This window comes from Mobula birostris, chromosome 29 (genome assembly GCF_030028105.1).
Source record: "Mobula birostris isolate sMobBir1 chromosome 29, sMobBir1.hap1, whole genome shotgun sequence".
In the NCBI taxonomy this organism is placed as follows: Eukaryota; Metazoa; Chordata; class Chondrichthyes; order Myliobatiformes; family Myliobatidae; genus Mobula; species Mobula birostris.
The window spans coordinates 10,515,993-10,541,749 of NC_092398.1; the positions used below are offsets into that span (position 1 = coordinate 10,515,993).

Here is a 25,757-nt window from a genome sequence, read left to right on the forward strand (position 1 = left end):
ACCACCAGACTATTTACAATAACCAACTAACCTACTGACCAGTACAGCTTTGGATTGGGGGAGGAAACTGGAGCACCCAGAGGAAAACCCACGCAGTCACGAGGAGAATGTCTCTTACGGGCAGCGGCGGGAATTAAACCCAGGTCACTGGTACTCTAAAGCATTGTGCTGACCTCTACACTACCGTGGAAATGTCAACTTTTCCTTCCCCCACCCCCCCCCCCCCCCCCCCCACACACTCAGTTCGTCCAGCATCTGGTTGTTGTACCGGCTGACCAAAATCATTCAGTAGCCTCTGGCTATCTTCCTCACTGTCAGCACCAACTGCCAGGTCTAAATTCTGGAATGTCCTTACTACTAGCACCTTTCCCAGACAGACTACAGTAGTTAAGGAACTCCCAACCATCACCTTCTTAAGATCTCTAGGGAAAGGCCATAAATACTGCCTTTCTAATGTGGCCCGCATCCTGAAAAGTCAATGAGTGAAAAAATGATAAAAATGTGCCATTCTTATGGTAAGTTACTGTAACTTGTTGCACATTCTACTGGAATGTAATGCACTGTAGCGTAACGATTGGATTAACTCAATAACAGCGTCTGCAACCCTAAGTTTAATTCCTGCTGTTCTTTCCGAGGAGTTTGTACGTTCTCCCCATGTCCGCATGGGTTTCCTCCGGGGTGCTCTAGTTTCCTCCCACAGTTCAAAGACGGCACGACTCTAGGTGTAATTGGGTGGCCCTTCCGGCCTGATACCTTGCTGTATCTGTTGGGTGGCGGGGTGGAGATGCGCCTCCGCCAAAGGAGGTGTGAGGCACTGCTTCCCTCTGCTAGCCTGCGGGTCACCCTTGGGCAAGGTGTAGCACCTGCTCAGCCACCCAATCAGGATCACGTGAAGCAAAGGGAGCAGGTGGTGGATGGTCGTATGAGCAGATGGTGCATATCACAAGTCCTTGTTATGCGACCACTGACGCCACGCAGACAATCTGTGAAGAGTATTGATAATGGTGGGGAGGGGGGGGGCACCCATCTTGTAAAGACACTGCCCAGAAGAAGGCAATGGCAAACCACTTCTGTAGAAAAATTTTCCCAGAACAATCATGGTCAACAGATGGAATACCACAATCACCTGTTATATGATAACGGCACATAATGATGATGTAATACGATGTGGCACATAATGATGACATCATATGACATGGCACAAAATGATGATGGTGGTCTCTAAGTAAATAAAATTAATTAATTAATCATTTATGTAGACTAACTGGTGTGTGTTTTGGCTCCTAATACTGAAGTAAATGACTAAGATCTTACAAGGATCAGGTCACAGCATCTGAGGACTGTCTGTCTAATTGAATCGATCACAGCCCTCTTATCCTCCGTTGAACTAGCCAAATCTAACATCTCGGATATCACCACCTGCTCTTGCACCTGACACCGAGAAGCAAGTGGTCTTCCGGCTAGTAAAAATGTGCTCTGCTTATGCCCGTGGTATGCAGTCTGTCCAGCACCTGCAGGAAGCTCAAGTGATGGATTTGGACATTTTAATTTGCATACTTTTGTTTTCTCTTGACTACTGCGGCCTCCGTTAGCCTCGCTCCTGGAGACAAGTGAGCAGTCTCACCATCCCCTGTGCTTTCCCACCCACGTGGCTCTGAAAGGAAGTCCAAGTGTTGTTAAACACTTGTATAGCTGTTTGCGCATCCCATTTAAAACCTTCTGAGCCTTTCTGAAGAAAATTTCAAAAGTTCAAAGTAAATTTTATTATCAAAGTACATCTGTCACCACATACAGGGCTGAGATTCATTTTCTTGTGGGCGTACTCAACGAATCTATAGAATAGTAACTCTAACAGGATCAGTGAAAGATCAACCAGAGTGCAGAAGACAACAAACTGTCCAAATGTTTGTATAAATGAATAGCAATAAATAACGAGAACATGAGATAAAGAGTCCTTAAAGTGAGATCACTGGTTGTGGGAACATTTCAATGATAGGGCAAGTGAGTGTAGTTATCCCCTTTTATTCAACAGCCTGATGGTTGAGGGGTAGTAACTGTTCCTGAACCTGGTGGTGCAAGTCCTGAGTCTCTTGTACCTTCATCCTGATGACAGCATGGCTTGGGTGTTGAGGATCTCTGATGGGCTCTGCTTTTCTATGGCAATGTCTCATGCTGGTTGGGAGGGCTTTACCTGTGACGTACTGGACCAAATCCACTACCTTTTGTAGGATTTCCATTTCAAAGGACGTGCTGGCATTAGAAAGTGTCAAGTCAAGTCACTTTTTATTGTCATTTTGACCATAACTGCTGGTACAGTACACAGTAAAAACGAGACAATGTTTTTCAGGACCATGGTGCTACATGAACAATACAAAAACTACACTGAACTACATAAAACAACACAAAAACTACACTAGACTACAGACCTACCCAGGTCTGCATAAAGTGCACAAAACAGTGCAGGCATTACAATAAATAATAAACAAGACAATAGGTACAGTAGAGGGCAGTAGGTTGGTGTCAGTCCAGGCTCTGGGTATTGAGGAGTCTGATGGCTTGGAAGAAACTGTTACATAGTCTGGTGGTGAAAGCCCGAATGCTTCGGTGCCTTTTGCCAGATGGCAGGAGGGAGAAGAGTTTGTATGAGGGGTGCATGGTGTCCTTCATAATGCTCTTTGCTTGACGGATGCAGCGTGTGGTGTAAATGTCTGTACTGGCGGGAAGAGAGACCCCCGATGATCTTTTCAGCTGACCTCACTACTATCCAGAGGAGGTTTGAGAAGCTGGATAGCTCAGGAAAGAAGCTTCGGAGATGACGTGTAGACCTGTTGGTGATGGACTTGTAGCGTCTCCCTGATGGAAATTTGGTGAATAGGTGACTACTAGGGTGGGTGGAGTCAACAGTTTCTTTCTCACCTGTTCTATTTATTTATTGAGACAAGGCACAGAATAGGCCTTTCTAGCCTTTCGAGCCGCACTGCCCAGTGACCCCCTGGCTTAACCCAAGCCTAATGAAGGGACGATTCACGATGACCAATTAACCTACCAACGGGTTCGTCTTTGGACTGTGGGAGGAAACCCACGCAGTCGGGGGCGGGGGGGGGGGGAGAACGTACAAACTTGCAGGCGGTGGCGGGAAATGAACCCAGATCACCAGTACTGTGAAACGTGGTGCTAACCACTGCCCCACAGACGCTTTTCTTCGCTCTGGCGATGAACAGGTCTTATAACGTCAGTAGCTGACAGGCAATCATTTTCTCCGTTTTCACTGTAACCTGGATTTGGGCAGGGAGGAGGCGGCGGGAACCAAATCGGTGAGAACTTAAACCTAAACGTTTGTCGCACTCTGTCAGTGAGGGCTGTTTGATGTTCTCCCAGACCGTGCTGTAATTCTGGCAATTTCCGATCAATGAACTAGATAGTTATTTTTAATTTAACAAAGTGCAGCTGTGCTTGCATTTCCCAGTGTCATGTTGTGACAGTTGAGGTTCTAGTTTTCGCCAAATTCTTCAAAGGCACCCTCCGAGAAGCAAATGCTAACTTCACAACAGCTGCTGGGAAACCGCTGATTGTCTGCAATCCAGTCTAAAATGGATTTCTGCTTGTTTACGTTGTAAAATCTGGTGGGCTAGAACTCTAGCCAGTGGTCAGCATACTGCCTCAATGGGTGGGCTTGTCTCGATGCCGGGGAAAGTGGCTTTTCATACAACATGGAAGAGTACAGCAGAGGAACAGGCTGTTTGGTCCACAGTGTTGTGCCAAACCAGCTAAAAAGCAGATCAAAAACACTCAAACACTAATCCCTCCTACCGACACCATGTCCATACCCCTCCATCTTCCTTACATCCATGTGCCTATCCAAACTTCCCTTAAAAACCTCTAATGTATTTGCCTCTACCACCAGACCAGGCAGCACATTCCAGGCATCCACCACTCTCTGGGTGAAAAAACTTACCCCTGGCATCCCCCATAAACCTACCCCCTCTCACTTTCAATGTATGCCCTCCAGTACTAAACCTTTTAACCCTGGGAAGTAGATACTGCCTGTTCACTCTATCTATGCCTCTCATAATCTTAGAAACATAGAAAACCTACAGCACAATACAGGCCCTTCAGCCCACAAAGCTGTGCCGAACATGTACTTATTTTAGAAATGACCACGGGTTACCCATAGCCCTCTATTTTTCTAAGCTCCATGTACTTATCCAGGAGCCTCTTAAAAGACCCTGTTGTATCGGCGAACCTCTTGTAGATCTTGCAAACCTCTACCAGATCTCCCCTCAGCCTCCGACACTGCAGAGAAAACAACCCAAGTTGATCCAGATGATCGCGCAAGCCTTGTAAACCAGGCAGCATCCTGGTGAATCTCATCTGCCCCTTCTACTAGAACTGTACGCAGTACTCCAGATGGTGATCAACCAGAGCTTTATAAAGTTGCAACACAACCTCCTGACTTTTGAAGTCAATGCCTCGACTAATAAAAGCAAGAGCTTTTTTTCACAAGCGGTTTAAACGTCCTTTGACTGTTGTACCTTCTGGGTCACAGCTTCATTCTTTAGTCGCAATTGAGGGTGCGGTGGTGAGCGAGTGAAGATGCTGCTGAGGAGGGACTCTAGGACTTAGAGCATGCGACACGGGTCAACTGCCAGAACATTTTCCACTTGGATGAAAGAAACTTAGAGGTGGCGGTGTCCTTTGCCTTTATAAAACAAAATTAAGATGAGCTTTATTTTGTAGCATACATCAAAACGTGTCGCACGCAGGTCAGGCCGCATCTATGGAAGTTGGCGTTTTGGGCCGACCATCCTTCAGGACTGGAAAGGGAGGGGGAAGACGTCAGAATCAAAAGGTTGTGGGGAGCGGAAGGTGGTGGTTGAAGCCAGATGGGTGGGAAAGGTCGAGGGCTGGAGAGGAAGGAATCTGATAGGAGTGGACTTATAGGAGAAAGGGAAGGAGGAGAGGACTCGGGAGGGAGGGGGGTGATAGGCAGGTGAGAAGAGGTAAGGGGCCTGAGTGGGGAATAGGGGACAGGGAGGGAATACCGGAAGCAGAAATCAATATTGCAGGCCGCCCAGACGGAATATAAGGTGTTTGTGTCAACGACCAGCACAGTCTGAATGTGAGCTGGGGGCAGCCCGCAAGCGTTGTCTTTCTCCCGGCGCCAACAGAGCGTGCCCACGACTTACTAACCCTTAAGGCTGATTTACACTTCTGCATTAACTCGACGCGGTAACCTACGCAAGTGACTTACGCGCATTGTGAGCATTTATACTTGTGCGTTGGTGTGTCTGCGTCGCTCTGCAATTCGCGCACGTCACGCATGTGCACACGCCTGCCTGTGCAAGGCTTTATGGTCATGGTAGTCTTTCAGGGGGTTAACAAGAAGCGAGCGTCTTTTATCAGTAAGAGTGAAATATGTCCTCTATAATTTCGGAGGTCTGTAAAGCTTTATTGAAAGCATTGCAGCCAGAGTTCCTTCCCTGCCCTTCAGTCGCCCAATGGGAAGCTATTGCAGTGTAGGAGGAAATGTGATGCTACCAAGCGGACCAATCACTATTGTTGCGGTCTGCGTTGCCGCGACGCATAGTTACATTTTGGGAGAAGTGCGCGTCAGGCTACGGTGTAGGGATCTGCGTAGTGTTCGCGATGACGCCGTACCTATGGCGTTGAGTTGACGCACAAGTGTAAATCAGCCTTTACTGACCCCTCTGCCTTTGGAGTGTGAGAGGAAACCCACACGGTCACAGGGAGAATGTACAAAGTCCTCACAGGCAGCGGCGGGAATCGAACCTGGATCACTGGCGCTGTAACAAACTGCACTAACTGCTGCACTGCCATGAAGCCCTAAGAGGGTGGGGGTGGTATTAAAGAGTCTGCACTAGAATGTGCAGTGCTTCAGGATCTTAAGTAGTCATTGGCCAAGGCAGGGCTGGCAATGCCTGGTTTGGCCTTGAAGGACAGTTGGTGAAACATTTGTATTCTTTGTATGGGTGCTTTGCACAACACTTCATGGGGCCTTGGCTCCCGGTGGAGCACAGGCCATAGATGACCTCCCGTCTCCATCGCCCAATGTTTATGGTGTGGTTGGAGTTCATCAATGTTTCTACAATCCATTGTATCCACCGTACAGGGGATTGGCCCGTACAGCTTCACCAGAGCCCTACTGGCTAGCCTTGCCCGTATCCACCTCTCAGGGCGGGGACGTAGGGCTGGACTTTGAGAGGCCTTTGCACAACACACCATGACCAAAACTACTTTGCTCTTATTGCAGTTAAGCCCATCTCCCCTACTGGCGCATAGACCACCGACGGCAACCCACCAGATTTCTCGGCCCCAGACAAGTCTTTCAAGCTGTCCCTAGGTAGGGCCCATCGAGGATCCTTCCTCTCCCAGGGATGAGGTCTCCAGAGATTATGTTGGCATTCCTGCAGCTATTTGTATAACGGGATGGGGTTGCTCGCCCCATGCCCGGCCTTCCTCCGTTGGCAGCCGGGCTTCGGAGCATTCCATGGCGGAGTTGTGTTGCTCAGGGTGTGTTATCGGCTGGCTCCAAGCGCCAAGGCAGTTCTCCAGTCCAGGTCTTAAGTGAACAGGGCACTAGGAGAAGAAATTGAAATCATCCGTGTGCAGTTTAGGTCACCCACCTGCAGGAAAGATGTAAGTAAGGTTGATAGGGTACAGAGAAGATTTACAAGGATGTTGCCAGATCTGGAGGTACAAGGAAAGATCGAAAAGGTTAGGACCTTATTCCTTGGAACGTAGAAGATTGAGAGGAGATTTGATAGAGGTATGCCAAATTATGAGGGGCATAAATAGGGTAAATGCAAGCAGGCTGTTTCCACTAGGACTACAAGCAAAGGTCATGGGTTAAAGGTGAAAGGTGAAAAGTTTAAGGGGAGCATGAGGGGAAACTTCTTCACTCAGAGGGTTGTGAGAGTGTGGAGTGAGCTGCCAGCACAAGTGGTGCGTGCGAGCTTGATTTCAATGTTTAAGAGAAGTCTGGATAGGTACGTGGATGGTAGGGGTTTGGAGGGCTCTGGTTCCAGTGCAGGTTGATGGGAGTGGGCAGTTTAAGTGGTTCAGCATGAAGTAGATGGGTTGAAGGGCCTGTTTCTGTGCTGTACTTTACTTCTTTTCCAAATAGATCGCTCTATTAGGAATCCATGATGCACTGAATGGCTTTAGCTTGTTCCATAAAATGCTTTGGTTCTAAATGTTACAACAATTTTCAGTTCAGTACTGCAATGCTAGCTCACCAACTAGTGGTCAGGTTTAGTAAGCCCTTTGCTTCCATCGTATGAAATTCCTCTCGTCCTGGGTCATCTTCCCAAGAATAACGTCAGTCCACTTGGGATCCTCCCTTTTCCTAGGTTTTGGTGAGTGCCAACCCTATTGTATCTTGAGTAGGATGTGATGATATACTTATGGTGCTGACTCACAGTTGTCTGTACCACATGCATTGCAGAAAAAAAATTAACGGGACTTTTAGTTCTGGTGCAGCCCACTTCTGATCACTCCAAGATACCAAGACAATGAATGTGTGACAACTAGTGCAGAACTTGCCTGCAGTTTTTATCGGCTGTGTCACAGATCATTCGGTCTGTACGTGGTAACAAAATGCAGCAATATGGCCACCCAGGTTCTCAAAGTGTAAGCATCCCATTTTGTAGGTGCGGTGCGGAGGATTGTTCTGCTTCTAGGTGTGTTTATCTGTCGGTCAGGGTCGACCACTGGCGTTGCACCCTAGCTGTCTGGATAGGCAACCCAGAGTGGAGAGCAAGCTGTTGCCCACGTAGGAAGCCTCCCCTCTCCACCCATCCGACGGACCCAAAGGAACGGCAGAGACCGATACAGTTTGACACCAGCAGCGTCGCAGGAGTGGCCAGTCAGTGTTGAACTCAACGTAGGAGCGTCTTGTGGCCTCCAACCAGGGTTGACCAGGCCCAGCTTGTGGACCATGATAATGAAACGTGTGTCGTAGGGTGTTTTAGACCTCGTTATTTGGTTTCATTTTGACCATTTGGGGAGTAGGATGTTTTGAGGCCTGTGTATAATGAATACGCTGTAAGCTACTGTGCACATTCATTGCGTTAACTACATTATACCCAGTCGCTTCGCTTAGCCCTGTAAAATAGATATAGTCTCCTCTACAGTCATGAGATTGTATTCTCTATGTGACCATTTGTGGGAGTTAATAGAATTCCCATCTGAATGGTTCTCTTCCATCACCTACTGTAGGGGGGAGCTAACTGCTTTCCCTGCTAAATAATGTTTGTTATTAATGGGACAAGAGCAAGAGGCGGGACTATCCAAGGGCTCATAATACATTTTAGATTTAGTACAGTTACTGTGCAGATGTGTGTGACTTGCCATTAATGTGCCGAGTTACCTGCAACAGGGTCGGGAGGTTGTCGGAGCTCGTCGGAAATGCTTGCATGATCAGTGAGTGTAGTCAGGAGCTACTTATTCAGTCCACGTGTGAGGACCAGTGAGACGTTTGTGCTGACGGTCCTGGACTGCTGCCTTCCCACCGTTTCGGGGGAGCCAAGTTTGATCCCGATCTGGGGTGTTTATGGTGCAGAATTTGTGGGTTCCCCTTTGCATGCGTTTCCCTTGTTACGCTCCTTATCAGGGTGAATGCGTTTCAGGTCCACGGTCAGTTGGTCTCTCCGTTAGTAGGTGACCCTTTGTCCCTTGTTGGTGAGGCTCTGTCAGCACAGTGGTACATTTGAAAAGATGCAACAGCCAAGCATCACTGGCAGAGTGGACTGTACGCTCACTGGCCTCTTTGTTAGGTATCTCTGTATCTAATAAAGTTCCCACTGAGTGTATGACCATGGTCTTCCTTTGCTGTAGCCCAGCCAGTTCAAGGGTCGATGTGTTGGGCGTTCAGAGATGCTCTTCTGCACACCACTGCTGTAATGCGCGATTGTTTGAATTGCCGCCACCTTCCTTTCAGCGCAAACCAGTCTGGCTGTTCTCCTCTGAACCCTCTCATTAACAAGGTCTTTTTCCCCACTGGAGGTTTTTGTTCTTTTGCACCAGTCTCTGTAAATTCTAGAGGCTGTTGTGCGTGAAAATTCTAGCAGTTTCCGAGATGTTAAGACCACCCCATCGGGCACCAATAATTATTCCACGGTCACAGTCGCTTGGGTGACATTTCTTCCCCCTTCTGAAGTTTGGTCTGAACAGCAAATGAGCCTCTTGACCATGCCTGCATGCTTTTATACGTTGAGTTGCTGCCACATGATTGGCTGATCAGATATTTGCATTAATGAGCAGGTGTAGCTAATGAAGTGTTTGCCTTTCCCCCCAATCTGTGTGTGACAGTTGCTCCTCAAGGGGTCGTTCAAGATTCGGACCTGGTGTCAAGGGAACAATTTTCACATTCAAGCCAGGATGGTGTATTTCCCAAGAACCTGATGCCCTTGACCTTGGTGGTAGAGATGGAATGTTTGTTAGGTTCATTTATTTATTTATCACAGAACAGGCTCTTCTGGCCCTTCGAGCCATCACGCCCAATTTGATCCTGGCCCAATTTCAGGACAATTTACAATAACCATTAGCCTACCAACCGGTACGTCTTTGGACTGTTGGAGGAAACCGGAGCACCCGGAGGAAACCCACGCAGCCACAGGGAGAACCTACAAACTTGTTCCAGGCGGCAGATGTTGACGGTACACACCGCAAACCAGGATGCAGGTTGGTGGGTGGAAAAGCTGTGGAAGAACAGACTCCTGCTCTAGTTGGGCTGTCCCTTGGAGCAAATTTTGGGAGTAAAAAATGTTACTCCGGGAAGCTACTGCAATGATGAAGGAAGCCCTGAACACCACCAGAGATGGAGGACCTTCATTGCTGCCCTAAACGCCAGCGACGCAATTGGCACCAATCCATCAGCCCACCAGCAACTGAGCCAGAGAGATAAGAAATCCTTCTGCTAGGATTCTCACATGTCAGCATCTTTCAGTGATGTTCAGTTAGTAGTGAATAACAATTCTTTTTTTAGGTAATATCTGCAGGTCAATAATGTACCAATGTTCGATTTGAATGCAAGTGCAATGTAAACGCTCCCAACAGATTTCTAGCATCGGCTAGACATGCAGACATGCAGAAAGGATGGTTTGTGTGTGCTCTCTCCGTGATTCCCTTGTCCATTCGTCCCTCCCCACTGATCTCTCTCTGGGCATTTTTCCTCGTAAGCCGTCTAAGTGCCCACTCGCCTCCATTCCGGGCCCCAAGCAGTCCTCCCAGGTGAGACAACACTTCGCTCGTGAATCTGCTGGGGTCATCTCCCGCGCCCGGCGCTCCCGATGTGGCCTCCTCGACGTTGGTGAGACCCGCCGCAAATGGTGGGGCCGCTTCATCGAGCACCTCGGCTCCATCCAACAAAAGCGTGGCTTCCCGGTGGCTGACCGCCTTAATTCCGATTCCCATTCCCATTCTGACGTGTCGGTCTGTGACCCCCTCTGGTGCCGAGATGAGGCCACGCTCAGGGTGGGGGAACAACACCTTATATTCTGTCTGGGTAGCCTCCAACCAGATGACATGAATATCGATTTCTCCTCCCGGGTTTTAAAAAAAAAACCCTCCCCTCCCTCTCTTCTGAGAATTTACTGGGAGGGAGCAGCCTGCAAATGTCGCCAGGCGTCCAGCGCTAACATAACGTGCCCACAACTCACTACCTCTGACCCGTATGTATATCTTTGGAATGTGGGAGGAAACTGAGAGACCCACAGGAAACCCACGTGGTCACAACATGCTAACTCTTCATAGGCAGCGACGGTACTGAACTCTGGTCGCTAACGCTGTACTAGCACGGCGGTAACCGTTACGCCACCTCAGTGTGGTTACGGCTGGAATGTTAAGATATTTCCTCCAGCCGTTAGGAGAAAGCTCGAAGGGCTTCACTGGTGATTCATGAAGGACCGTTGTTGTTGTTGTTCCTCACTGCACCTTGTGGCATTTCGGGCGGCGACCTTGCGCATTTTGTCTGTTTTTTTACGAGTTGCTCGCTCGATGCTCAACCCAGCACGGATGGACAGCGTGCAAGGAGCCAGCTGGATTCAAACCTGGGACCGCTCGCCTTGAAATCCAGTGCTGATGCCAGTGCACCAGCAGCCGGTAAATAAGGGGCCATAACCAAGACCAAGGCGACCATTATCCATCCTTGCAGGAAACTGTCAAGAGAAGTAGAAATAAAGGGAAAAGGAAGAAAGTATAAAGACATCTTTAACAGATGTTTTTGAAGAGGTACTGAGATTATTCTAGGGTCAATGGAATAGAATCGTACATTTAGCAAAGCAAACAGAAGGTGATCTCGGGAATTAAAGGGTTAATGTATGAGGAGCGTTTGTTGTCTCTGGGCCTGTTCTCACTGGAGTTTAGAAGAATGAAGTGGTGATCTCATTGAAACCTATTGAACAGTGAAAGGCCAAGGTAGAATGGATGTGGAGTGGATGTTTCCTGTAGTGGAGGAGTCTAGGATCAGGAGCCACAGCTTCAGAATAGAAGGACTTCCCTTTAGAACAGAAGATGAGGAGGAATTTCATTAGCCAGAGTGGTGGTGAATCTGTGGAACTTATTGCCACAGACGGCTGTGGAGGCCAAGTCATGGGTATTTTTAAGGTGGAGGTTGATAGGTTCCTGATTAGTCAGGGTGTGAAAGGTAACGGGGAGAAGCAATGAGATTGGCGGTGAGAGGAATAATAAATCAGCCATGATGGAATGACGGAGCAACCTCGATAGGCTGAATGGCCTAATTCTGCTCCTTTGTCTTATGGAGTCACGTGTTCAGTCAGTTACTGGAGGCTTCTTATCACAGGAATAGGCAGAGATCTTTTAAAATGGGTTTCAACTGAATTTGATGGCGGCACTGGCTGGGAGATTTAATATCCTGCCAATGAGCTATGATCAATTGGCGTAGCTGAACGTGTGATTGGCACAGTGACCCACCTTAACCGATGCCACCAACCAGGCAGCCAGGTATGGGTATGAGGTAAGAGTTTCCGTCAACTGTGTGGCAACAATCTCATTCAGATCTGCCACCACTCGCTGAGTTGGGTGGTGGTGCGAAGGAAATATGGGACAGGTGCCAACCTGGGAGTGCAAGAGAACTTGTCTCTGAACTACAGGGAGGCAAAGGTTAGTGTATTTAAGTGAAACTTGGGAAACGGTGCTCGATTCCACTTGCAGTAAAAATGGTTCTCCCGGCTTTGAAATGACTAATACCAGATGGCATGCATTTAAGGTGAGAGGTATAAGTTCAAAGGAGATGTGCGGGGCAAGTTTCTTTTAATATAGAGTGGAATATGCTTCCAGGGGTGGTAGGGAGGGAAAACATGATAGAAGCATTTATGAGGCTCTGAGATAGGCACATGACTGTTCGAAGTTCAAAGCTCAAAGTAAACTTTGTTATGAAAGTGCATGTATGTCACCCTACACAACCCTGAGGTTCATTTTCCTTTGGTTTAATAGCAAATATCACAGGATCAATGAAAGATCAACCAGTGCAGAAGATGACATAGCGTGAAAATGCAAACATAAATAGGAATGTTCATGAGAGGATGGGGTGATGAGGTGAAGAGTCCTTAAAGTGAGATCATTGGCGGTAGGAACATTTCAATGATGGGGTGAGTGGGTGTAGTTACCCCTTTTGTTCAAAAGCCCGATGGTCGAGGGGTACTAAATGCTCTTGAACCCGGTGGTGTGACTGATGAGGCTTTTTTGCCCCCTTTTACAGAGAAAGCACGACAGCGCCTCTACTTCCTTAAGAATCTGCGGAGATTTGGTAAGTCATCAAAATTCTTGACAAACTTCTACAGATGTGCGGTAGAAAGTGTATTGACTGGTTGTATCACAGAAGCACCAATGTCCTTGAGTGGAAATTTCTAGAAAAGTTGGTGGATGCGGCCCAGTACATCATGGGTAAAGCCCTCCCTACCATTGCTTTCCTACGAAGGGGTTTCATGTTGATGTGCTCAACATCCTGAGAATGGAGGGATATGAATCCTTTGTAGGGCAAAAGGATTAGTTTAGTTAAGTGCTTAATTAGTTTGACACAGCTTCATAAAGTAGTAGAGCAATACAGCATGGAACTATTCCGTGAACCGATCCAAGTGCTTCTCAGATTATACTCGCATCAACCATTTCCTGGGCGAACCCATTCTAGGAACCCACTGTCCTCTATGTAGATAAGTTATCTCTCAGTTCTTTGTCTAATATCTTCCCTCTTGTATTCGTGCCCTCTGGATTTGACCTCCCCAACCCCAGGGGTAAAACTGTGACCATCCATCTTATCCCTACCCCTCATGGTTCTGTAAACTTCCGTGAGGTCATAAATCATTTTCTTGAACTGCGGGAACTAAAGATCCAGCGTGGCCACCCTCTCCCAAAAATTCTAGCCCTCTTGTCCATCCAGTATCCTCATCAATCTCTTTTGTACCCTCTCTGGTTTGTCAATGCCCTGACTCAGGGGGTTCCCAGCCCTTTTATGCCACGGACCAATACCATAAAGCAAGGGGCCTGTAGACGCCAGGTTGGGAACTGCTGCCCTAACTGATGAAGGCCAGTACGCCAGATGTCTTTTTCACCACCCTGTCCACCTGCTGCTTTCAGCAAACTGTGTGCTTACACTCCCAGTCCCTTTGTTTCACAATGCATTTATCAACGTTGAACTGCATTGGCCTCTCCTCTGCCCATTTCTCTGAAATCTCTTTGCAATTCATTGCGACCTGCTTGGCTGTCAACATCTTCATCATCATCGTTATGTGTGCCGTGGGCCATGATTATTTTTGGTGAATATTTCTACAGAAGTGGTTTGCCATTTCCTTCTTCTGGGCAGTGTCTTTACAAGACGGGCGACCCCGGCCATGATCAATACTCTTCTCAGAGGTTGTCTGCCTAGCGTCAGTGGTGGCATAACCAGGGCTTGTGATGTGCACCAGCTGCTCATACGACCATCCACCACCTGCTCCCATGGTCACATCGTGACTCGGATCGGGGTTGCTAAGCAGGTGCTACACCTTGCCCGAGGGTGACCTGCAGGTTAGCGGAGGGAAGGATTGCCTTACACCTCCTTGGGTAGGGACATCAATGAAGCCCTCTAATTAATATCGTGCACTGTACTGTGTTCCTTGTGAAAGGTAGAGTATTTATGAGGTACTAGAAATTGGGATTATTTTTTCCCCGCTGGCTGTATTACAATACTTCCATTTCCATTGAAAGGATGCACTTGTTGGCAATCGCACTGTCGTTTGCTTACCAAGGGACCACTGTTAATACAAGGTCTCGATTGGAACTCTACTGCAGTGTCAGCAACAGGGGTTCAATTCTGCCACGGTCTGTAAGGAGTTTGTACATGACCATAAGATATAGGAGCAGAAGTAGGCCATTTGGCCCATCAAGTCTGCTGTGCCATTCGATCATGGGCTGATCCAATTCTTCCAGTCCTCCCCACTCCCCTGCCTTCACCCCATGCCCTTTGATGCCCTGGCTGATCAAGAATCTATCTATCTCTGCCTTAAATGCACCCAATGACTTGGCCTCCACAGCCGCTCGTGACTTACCACCCTCTGTTGAAAGTAATTTTCTCCGCTTCTCAGTTCTCAATGGACGTCCTTCAATCCTGAAGTCGTGCCCTCTTGTCCTAGACTCCCCTACCATGGGAAGTAACTTTGCCATATCTAATCTGTTCAGGTGTGACCCCTGTGACCATCTGGGTTTTATCCAATGCTCGTTACCTCCCGCATTCCAAATATGTACGGGTTAATTGATTAATTGGTCACAGGGACCCCTAAAGGAAGAATGTCAAGTAACAAGCAGTACCTTCTGAGAAAACTGGCTGTTCCTTTCCACGCCTTGCAGTGCATTGGGCGGTAACCTTGCTGCTACTTTATCATTTTTTTGTTTGTTTTTTTTTAATGAAGCTGAGTTACTAGCTTGACGCCCAGCCCAGCACAGATAGAAAGCGGGCAGGGAAGGAGCCGGCCGGATCCGAATCTGGGACTACTACGGATGCCACTATGCCACCAGGTGGCGAAGCGCTTGGCGGAAACCCAAATGGTCACAGGGAGTATGTACAACTCCTTATAGGCGGTGGTAGAATTGAACCCAGGCTAGAAGCTATCGCGCTGTACCTTGAAATAAAATACAGTCGGCCCTCCTTATCCACGAGGAATTGGTTCCGGGACCCCCTGTGGATACCAAAAAACGCGGATGCTCAAGTCCCTTATTTAACCTGTCTCAGTGCGGTGGACTTTAGGACCCGGCGCAGCTCTGAATCCGTAGTGTTTCTGTTCACGAAAATAATCACGATCACGATTGAAAATAAAATGGAAGTAATAAAGCGATTGGAAAGAGGTGAAACACCCATCGGTCATTGGAAAAGCGTTAGGCTACAGTCGGTCAACGATCGGAACAATTTTAATGATGCATGTGAAAGGCCCTGCCCCGATTAAAGCTACAATTATTACTAAGCAACGCAGTGGTTTAATTATTGAAATACATACATTTCTTAAGTGTTTTATATGCATAGAAAGATAAAATATAAACTGTATACTAAGACAAACGTTTGACTAACTGACACTAAGTAATACCGAATGTACCCGTTCTGACTTCAAATCCAACTTAAAGATGGACTCAGGAACGGAACTCGTTCATAACCCAGGGACTGCCTGTACTTTTAAATCATCTCTAAATTACTTATAATACCCAATACAATGTAAATGCTATGTAAATAGTTGTTATACTGTTGTTTAGGGAATAATGACAAGAAAAAGTGTCTGTGCATGCTCAAACAACGAGTGCTAGAGAGAGAACTTCCGGGTTTTCCTGATCCACGGTTGGTTGAATCCGTGCATGCAGAACCCTCGGATAAGGAGGGCCGACTGTAACTAAATAAAAGATTGTGTAGCTCCTGAAGTGCAAATGGAAACTTTCCAGCACGATTTATGCTTCGGATGCCCATCGAGTGTGGCCACTCACTCTGTAGTGTTTCATTTCGAGCAGGGGGTTCCCAACTTTATTTATAGCACAGACCCTGACCATTAACTGAGGGGTCTGTGGAGCCCAGGTTGGGAACCCCTGGTTTAGAGCGGTGCTAGGGGGTTACTCCATGTTTTCCCAGGACAGGCTGTATTAAGTTATTCCATCCAAACCACAAAGGGTTATGGCCTGGAACTTGCCATTCCTCCTGTCCACTTGCCGATCTGTCCCATCGGTCATTAACCCTAACTGTTAATGTGCAGGTTGAGTCTGTGATGAGGAAGACAAATGCGAGGTGAGCATTAATTTCAAAAGGACCAGAATATGAAAGCATGGATGTAATTTTGAGGCTTTATAAAGCACTGGTGAGGGCCTCACTTGGAGTATTGTGAGCAGTTTCGGGCCTCTTAGAAAGGATGTGCTGACACTGGAGAGAGTTCAAAGGAGATTCACAAAAATGGTTCCAGGATTGAACCACTTGTCATATGACGTGCGTTTGATGGCTCTGGGCCCGTATTCACTTGAATTCAGAAGAATAAGGAGTGACCTCATAGAAACCTATCAAATGTTGAAAGGTCTTGATAGAGTAGATGTGGAGAGGATGTTTCCATGGTGAGGGAGTCTAAGACCAGAGAATACAGCCTCAGAATAAAGAGGTGTCCTTTTAGAGCGGAGATGAGGAGGAATTTCTTTAGCCAGAGAGTGGTGAGTCTGTGGAATTCATTGCCACAGGCAGCTGTGGAAGCCAGGTCTTTATGTATGTTTAAGACAGAGGTTGATAGATTCTTGATTTGGTCAGGGCGTGAAGGGATACAGGGACAAGGCCGGAGATTGGGGCTGAGAGGGAAATGGATCAGCCCTAATGAAATAGTGGAGCAGACTGGATGGGCCAAATGGCCTACTAATTATCTTATAATCTTTACAGTCTTATGTCCTTCCTATCACCCGGATATTCTCTCTCCTCCTCCCTCCCATCGGGCAGACGATACAAAAACCCGAAAACTCACATCACCAAGTTCAAGAGCAGCTCCTATCCCACTGTTATAATTCTATTGATTGTCTTCCTTTACATTAACGGCGAATCCTTGACCCTGCAATCGATCTCACCTTATTGTCTACCTGCACTGTTCTCTCGGTAACTGAAGCTCCACATTCTGTATATTATTAACAGCATTTCCTGTGTACTACCTCAAAGTACTTGTGTTTTGATATTATCTGTATAAATGATTTGCAAAGCAAAGTTTTTTTCCACTGCGTTTGAGTACATGTGACAGTAATAAACCAAAACTGTGCAACCGCACTGTACAAAAGTCTTGGGCACATGAGTATAGCTAGAGTGCCTCGGACTTCTGCACAGCACTGTATTTGTCAACGTGGAGCGGCGAGCGCGTTTGCAAATCTGACGAGAGCACAGGATGTCAGGAATGGCGAGGCGGAGGGGTGCGGGGCAGGTGGCAGAGGAGGTGGGGGAAAAATTCCGGGAAGGAGAAATCGATGTCCGTGCCATCAGGTTGGAAGCTCTGGAATATGAGGTGTTGCTCCTCCATCCTGACAGCGGCCGCATCGGGGCAAGGGAGGAGGCCCTGTCGGAGCAGAGTCAGAATCAGGTTTAAAATCACCAGCATAGGCTGCGACACACATAGAAAATGCTGGTGGAATGCAGCAGGCCAGGCAGCATCTCTAGGAAGAGGTACAGTCGACATTTCGGGCAGAATTCCTTCGTCAGGAATAACTGAAAGAAGAGATAGTAAGAGATTTAAAAGGGGAAGGGGGAGATCTGAGATGATAGGAGAAGACAGGAGGGAGAGGGATGGAGCTAAGAGCTGGACAGTTGATTGGTCCAGCTCTTAGCTCCATCCGTCCCCCTCCTGTCTTCTCCTATCATTTTGTGTCCCTTTTGCCAATCAACTTTCCAGCTCTTGGCTCCATCCCTCCCCCTCCTGTCTTCTCCTATCATTTCGGATCTCCCCCTCCCACTTTCAAATCTCTTACTATCTCTTCTTTCAGTTAGTCCTGACGAAGGGTCTCGGCCCGAAACGTCGACTGTACCTCTTCCTATAGATGCTGTCTGGCCTGCTGCGTTCACCAGCAACTTTTATGTGTTGCTTGAATTTCCAGCACCTGCAGAATTCCTCGTGTTAGCATATGCTGTGAAATCTGTTGACTTTTATGCTTAGCGGTCACTTTATTCGGTACGAGAGTACAACCTGTGCAGTTTCGCGGCCCGTAGCCCATCCACTTTAAGTTTCGACGTGTTGTGCACGCAGGGATGCTCTTCTGCACACCGCTGTCGTAGCATGTGGTCATTTCAGCTACTGTCAGCTTGGCCACTCTCTCATTAACAAGGCAGTTTGACCCACAGAACTGCCACTCACTCGATTCTTGTGTTTCTCGCACCGTTCACAGCCTCGCAGTTGTAGCCATGAGATAAAGCTTTGAACACCCAGACAGAGGTGCGTTATTGAATAACTCTGAGGAGGAATGATGTTTTTTTTCCCACTCGAGTTCAATGGCAAACACTTTCTACGCACAGATAATGTGTACACTCCCTGCACTATTGACTTGCACAGGGACGTTGACGCAGGTGTTACCATGCCGACCTGGGTGAGGTCACCCGCACGCTGGTTGGCTGGAGTTGGATGAGTCATTTGCATGGAGTCAATCAAGTCACTGTGCTCCAGCTTTTGAACGGGGCGGGCAAAGGTCCACTCTCACCTGGGGCTGCAGCCCAGCCTGACGGAAGGAAGGCGGAAGCGCCTTCTGGAAGTCGACAGGAGTGTGGGAAGAGGCGAGGCGAGACACTCTATAGGATAGGCAGCAAGTGAAAGTGTTCCCTTAATCTCAGGAGGGAGTCCTTACAGCTGAGGATTGGACCTCAGTGGAAAGGGAGGGGTCGGATTGGGAGAGGAAGCCCTCAATAAAGATGGTAGTATACCGCCTCGGGGCTGGGGGGGTGGGGGGTCACTCGAGAGGGAGCAGTGCTATTGATGTGTAAGAAGGTAATAGAACAGAACTGAAAGCATTGCCTGCAAGTGTAAAGAACGAAAAGGCTTTATTCTTGAAGGATCTTTAGTGTGAATAAACCTAATTTTGATCATTTTTTTTAAAAAAAAATGTACTTGTAGCTGTAACTAGCACTGACGAAGCACTGTACTGGCCCAGGATGTTGTGACTGTGATTATAGCACCCAAGCTGTGGAGAGTGGCTGTCATCACTGTGTAAGAGTGCCTGCGGTCTCTGTGTGTGTTGAAATAGCAATCCAGTCTTCACTGTCCAAATCCGAATCAGGTTTAATATCACCAGCATACGTTGTGAAACTTGTTGACTTTGCAACAGCAGCACAATGAAATACATAATAATAGAAAAAAAACTGAATTACAGTGTGCACGTGCGTGTGTGTGTGTGTGTATGCACGTGTGTGTGTGTGTATGTGTATGCATATATGCATGTATATGTATGTATATATGTGTGTGTGTGTATGTATATATGCATGTGTGTGTGTATATATGTATGTATATCGTGTGTGCATATGTGTGTAGTGAAAAGATAGATATTAAAAAGTAATGAGTTAGTGTTCATGGATTGAACGTCCATTCAGAATTTAGGTGACAAAGGGGAAGAAGCAGTTCCTACCTCACTTTTTTTAATATACAGTATTTCTGTTTTTACACTTTTTTTAGTCTATTCAATATATGTAATTGATTTACTTTATTTATTATTATTTTTATTTTTTTTTCTCTGCTAGATTATGTATTGCATTGAACTGCTGCTAAGTTAACAAATTTCACGTCACATGCCAGTGATAATAAACCTGATTCTGATTCTGAATCGCTGAGAGTGTGCCTTCAGGCTCCTATACTACCACCTTGATGATAGCAGTGAGAATAAGGCATGTCCTGGGTGATGGGGGTCCATAATGATGGACACTGCCATACAAAACCAAGAAGTGCAACATGTCACTAAAGATTCATTTTCTGCATTCCCATTTAGACTCCTCTGCAAATCTTGGCGCTGTCAGTGACGAGCACGGTGAAAGGTTTCACCAGGACATTGCAGTTAGGGAGAAACGGTATCAGGGGAACTGGAGTCTATCAATGTTGGCTGATTATTGTTGGACACTTAATTGAGAAGCTTCATACACTGAGTACAAATGAAAATCATCAAAACACTTTTTGCTTAGTTGAACTATTGCAAAGCACTGTTATGCAATTAAATGCATTACATTCAATAAAAGTTCATTTCTTCTCCAAATTCCTACATGACTCACGTGGTCTGAAATTATATTTGTGTTCAGCTTCAAACGGTCCATCAGAAACAAAAAAAAATCTGAGGAAGCAACACTTTTGAAAAAAATATTGTTGTCCAGTGTTATCGGATGTGGAAAGGCCAGCAGGGTGCAGGACTCCAGGGTAGAATGGCTTTCATTCTGGCTCTTTCCAGAGGAAGACACAGAGGCTGAATCGTTACCAAGAGCAACGCCAACTGCCTTTGATTTATGAACTTCTGTTTGTAGAGGAAACACGCAGCACACAGGGCTGGGAATATAATCTGCTGTTGGCACCAGTAGAAGGAATCCCCGGCAGCTTGTTGTCATTTCTGCACAGCAGTGCTTGGGATTAAACTCTCTTTAAACAATACTTCCCACCTTCATTCTCCGTGAGCCCACCCTGAAGGCAGAGCTTCCTGCTGGGATGTCCTCTCTTAGAGAGCAAGTGGCCCGAGCTCCAATGTGCCAAATCCAGAAGGTGAAAGTCAGTCGGCTATTTAACGAGAAAGTTGCAGCCTATCATAAGATTGTATGATTCAAATGAGGCAGGTACAATTTAGCTGCGGGTGGTGGGGTGAAGATACGTCTCTACCAAAGGAGGTGTAAGGTGTTCCTTTCCTCCGTGAGTCTGGGCAAGGTGTAGCACGTGCTTAACACCCCCGACCAGGGTCATATGAAGCCGTGGGAGCAGCTGGTGGATGGTCGTACGAGCAACTGGTGCACATCACAAGTCCTGGTTATGTGACCACTGAAGCCAGGCAGACAATCTATGAAGAGTACTGATAATGGCTGGGGTCGCCCATCTTGTAAAGACACTGCCCAGAAGAAGACAATGGCAAACCACTTCTGTAGAAAAATTTGCCAAGGACTCTCATCGGTCATGAGACCATGATCACCTATATCATATGACACAGCGCATAGTGATGATGTCATACAACACAGCACATAATGATGATGTCATATGACACAGGACATAATGATGACAATTTCATAATAACATTTCTGTGGAATTGGGCTCATGAGACAAGGATGTTCTCAATCGTCTTAGACTCTCTGGCTAGAGTAAAGTTTAATTGAAGGATAGCAGGCAAATTATTTAAGACTGAGATGAGAATTTTCCTATTTTTTAATGGCTTATTTTTGTCACATGACAAGAGGCATAGATAGAATGGACAACCAGAAACATCTTAGCAAGTTGGAAATGGCTAATAGGAGGGGGAATAATTTTAAGTTGATTGGAGGAAAGTATGTGGGGGGGGGGATGTAGCGTGGTGCATGGCCAAGTGGTTAGGACGTTGGGCTCATGATCAGAAGGTCGTGGGTTTGAGTTTCGGCCGGGGCAGCGAGTTGTGTTTTTGAGCAAGGCACTTAACCACACACTGCTTCAGTCCACCCGGCTGAGAATGGGTACCGGCAAATGTTGGGGGTTAACCTCGCGATAGACTGGCGTCCTATCCGGGGGGGGGGGGGGGGGGAGTCTCGTACTCTCAGTCGCTTCACGCCACAGAAACTGGCCTGATGGGCCACAAAGGCTCAGGACAGACTTTAACTTTAATGGGGGGGATGTAAAAAGTTACGTCTTTACACAGAGAGAGCAGAGTGTGTGGAATGCCCTGCCGGGGTTGGTGGGTGGAAGCAGACACATGAGAGGCATTAAGAGACTCTTAGATAGACACATGGATACATACAATTGATTAAATTTAGAGTATGTTAAAATAGCACAGCAATGTGGACTGAAGGGCCTGTACTGTGCAGTAATGTTCTCTATGCAGAGATACAGTGAAAAGCTTTCTTTTGGATGCTATCCACACACATTATTTCATTAGATATAGGAGCAGAGTTAGGCCATTTGGCCCATCGTCTGTTCTGCCATTTCATAATGGCTGATTCATTCCCTCTTGATATGTTCTTGATATTTATTGCTTAATTATTTATACTGGCATTTGCGCAGTTTGTTGTCTTTTGCACTCTGGTTAAACGCCCTAGGTGGACGGTCTTTCATTGATGCTGTTATAGTTACTGTTCTGTAGATTTATTGAGTATGCCCACAAGAAAATGAACCTCAGGGTTGGATATGGTGACATAAGACAAAGGAGCAGGACTAGGCCATTCAGCCCATCAAGTCTGCTCCACCATTCCATCATGGCTGATCCCAGATCCCACTCAACTCCACACACCTGCCTTCTTGCCATATCCTTTGATGCCCTGACCGATCAAGAAACGATCAACTATCACCTTAAATATACGCACGGACTTGGCCTCCACCGCAGTCTATGGCAGAGCATTCCCCACAGATTCTCTACTCTCTGGCTAAAAAATTCCTCCTCACCTCTGTTCTAAAAGGTCGCCCCTCCATTTTGAGGCTGTGCCCTCTAGTTCTGGATATTCCCACCATAGGAAACCTCCTCTCCATAGGAAACACATTTGTACTTTGATGATAAAGTTTACTTTGAATTTTGAACTTTAAATAGGCACAGACTCTCACGAGCTGAAGACCCTGATTCTATGCTAAACTTTAAGCTTTCTGTTTAGAGTCTTGTTCAGTCAATGTGTGTGCCATTGTTTATAAAACGGACGGATCACCAAATCTTCCAGCAACAGCGTCCGACACTTTGTTTCTCCCAGCTTCCAAGAAGTTTAATGCTGTTGCCATGGTTCGCTTTGATGTCTTAGAAGAGGCTCATGTCGCACTCTTGGCGAGCAGTCAGTGCTTTGTGGTTTCGAGAGCCACCTCAAAGACTTGAGCAAGCCATATTGAAGAGGGCGGCAGTGATCTTTGAGGTGGATGTTACCCTGGGGGTGTGACTACCCTCAGATCAGAATCAGGCTTATTATCACTGACATAAGTTCTGAGATTTGTTGTTTTGTGGCAGCAGTATAGTGCAGTACATAAAATGCAGAAATAGAGAGGGAATGTTCATGGCTCATGGTCCGTTCAAAAAAATTGATGGCGGAAGGGAAGGAGATGTTCCTAAAACATTGAGTGTGTGTCTTCAGGCTCGCCAATGAGTATAATATTTTATTGGCTGTGAAGTGTTCTGGGGATATTGTAGTAGGAAAGGACAAAGCTATAAATATGTGATTTTCACACGTCATCGTGCTACCAGGTAATCCATGCCTAAGGTAAACACAATGTTAGGCCCTCATTTTGGGCTCCCGTGTCTTCCTTTGAATTAGTTTAATGTTTTGAAGTTACAAAACATAAGAGCCTGCAGACAAGGCCTTGGAGATGCTTCTTCAGTTCCCAACGACTATAGGAGGGTTGACTTTGATCGCCTCAATTCTTACCGTCGCAAATATCCTGTATACTTTCAGCTCGCGGCTCCAGTGGAGCAACATCTGCCTTCCCTCCGAAGCCGGGTGATGCAGGCTCCAGGCTGTGAAACTTTATGGGCTCTCTCTAGTGCAGTGCCGAAGGATGCACTGTGACATTACAGCTTCCAGTACAGAGCTGCTCTGCCTTCCAGTTTCTAAAGTGCTTAATTGACTTTTGAAATGTCAGGAGGTTCTTAATATAAACGCATGGGCTCCTTTGAAATTAGTCGGTGTGTTTAATGCACAGCTCAGCTGTGATTAGAAACATCTCGAGCGTTTCTCACTCTCCATAGCGAGCTTCTAACATCCATTTAAGTAAAGCTTACCTTACCTCTCACAGTATTGAAGCTTTGGCCTCTCCTTTTGCTGGCGATGGTTATGTTGAACATAGAAAGCCACAGCACGGTACAGGCCCTGCGGCCTACGACGTTGTGCCGACCTTTTAACCTACTCCAAGGCCAATCTAACCCTTCACTCCTACATAGCATACATTGTGGGCCGAATGGCCTGCACTGTGCTGTACTATTCTGTGTTCTCTGTTCTAGTACAGCTAGCATCTGCCAAGAGAGAAATGGTTAATGCTGCAGGTGGATGAGGTTTATTCATAACTGTGCCTGCCATTTTATTTACAAATGTTCGGTGAGATCACATTATCACACTGGGAACTTTCTTGTTGGAAGAAATGGCTGCCTTTAGTAGCAAGGAATAGTGAGGCGGCAGATAGTTCTGTTACCTCAGCACCAGAGGCCGGTGTTCAGTCCTTGGCCGCTGTCTCACAGAGTCAGACAGCATTGAACAGATCCTTTGGCTCAATATTGTCCATGCTGACTGTGTTGCTCGGCAACCTAGTCCCATCTGACCATATTTGGCCCATAGCCCTCTAAACCTTTCCTATCTATGCACTTATCTTTTAAATGTTGGCAGTGTGCCTGTCCATCCAAGAGGACCACAACCTTGTAGGGTTTGGAGGTTTGCGTGCCTCAATGACACGGAGAGCTATGTTGGCTGGAGTCAGGGCTTTATGCTTTGACTCTTGGTAGGGTCACCCATGCCAAACAGGTCAAAGGCTAGAGGCCAGACTAAGAGTGGTCCTCTGGACCTCCAGGTCTCGTAGTTCGGTTCAGGGCTGACCACCCCGACTGGTCAGACAAAATCGTTATGGAAACAGTATCGTTTATCCTTCTACATCTGGGTGTGGTGGTATTCCTGAGTCCCCACCCGGGACTTGCATGACTGACAGTAGTGAAAACTGAGAAGAAGCTACCGACACGACGAAGGAAGCCCTGAACTACACCAGAGATGGAGGACATTCATTGCTGCTCTAAACGCCAGCGGCGTGATGGGCAAAGAAAAAATGTGCCTTTCTGGCAGCTCATTCCAAATTCACACCTCCATCTATGTGAAGAAACTGCCCCTGATGTCCCCTTTAAATAGCTTGTCTCTGATCTTAAATCTCGGGCCTCTTGTTTTAACAATCCCTCCCTGGGAAAAGAGGGTGCCTTCACCCTGTCTATGCCCCTCATGGTCTTATACCTCTATCAGCTCACCCCTCGATCTCCTACATTGCAGGGAATTAAAGTTCTAGTTGATGCAACCTCTCCTTGTACCTCAGGTCCCCACAAGTCCAGGCAAAATCATGGTAAATCTTTTCTGCACTCTTTCTCGGTTAATAACACCTTTCCTATAACGGTGACAAAAACTGTATGCAACACCCCCAAATGCGGCTGGTCCAATGTCCTAAATTGTTGTTCCCTTTCATGCCTTGTGGCTGATTGGGTCCATTTTGCTTTTGCCATTTCCGTAGCCATTTTGACTTCTTTTTTCACTAGGTTGAGTTGCTAGCTCAACACTCAACCCAGCACGGACGGAAAGTGTGCAAGGGGTTGGCCGGATTCAAACTCGGGACCATTGGCCTCGAAGCCCAGAGGCGATGCCATTACACAGACGTCCCACCTCTCCCGGAAGTTCCGGGAGTCTCCCACATATTAATAGTGGCTCCCTGATGCCCGCAAATTATATACAATGTCCTGGAAATCAATTCTTTTGAGAGCGAGCAAGAGAGCGCGAGAGTGACCAAGAGAGAGAGAGAGAGAGAGAGAGATAGTGCCAGCGCGACCACGAGAGAGCGAGAGAGAGAGAGAGCGAGAGTGCATGCGAGAGCCATGGCAGAGTGTTCCAAAAAAAGAAAATATAA

At 46.9% G+C, this 25,757-nt stretch overlaps 1 protein-coding gene across 4 annotated transcripts in view; it reads left to right on the plus strand.

The window, feature by feature from the left end:
• Window positions 1–25,757, plus strand: part of luzp1 (leucine zipper protein 1) — a 198,666-nt gene that overhangs the window by 54,463 nt on the left and 118,446 nt on the right. For 3 of the 4 annotated variants that reach the window (XR_011883569.1, XR_011883570.1, XM_072246820.1), the window contains exon 2: window positions 12,740–12,787. The exons of the other annotated variant lie outside the window; for it this stretch is intronic. The gene's annotated coding sequence lies outside the window, so the exon portion shown is untranslated. The remainder of the gene's footprint in view (window positions 1–12,739; window positions 12,788–25,757) is intronic. 4 annotated transcript variants of the gene reach the window in all.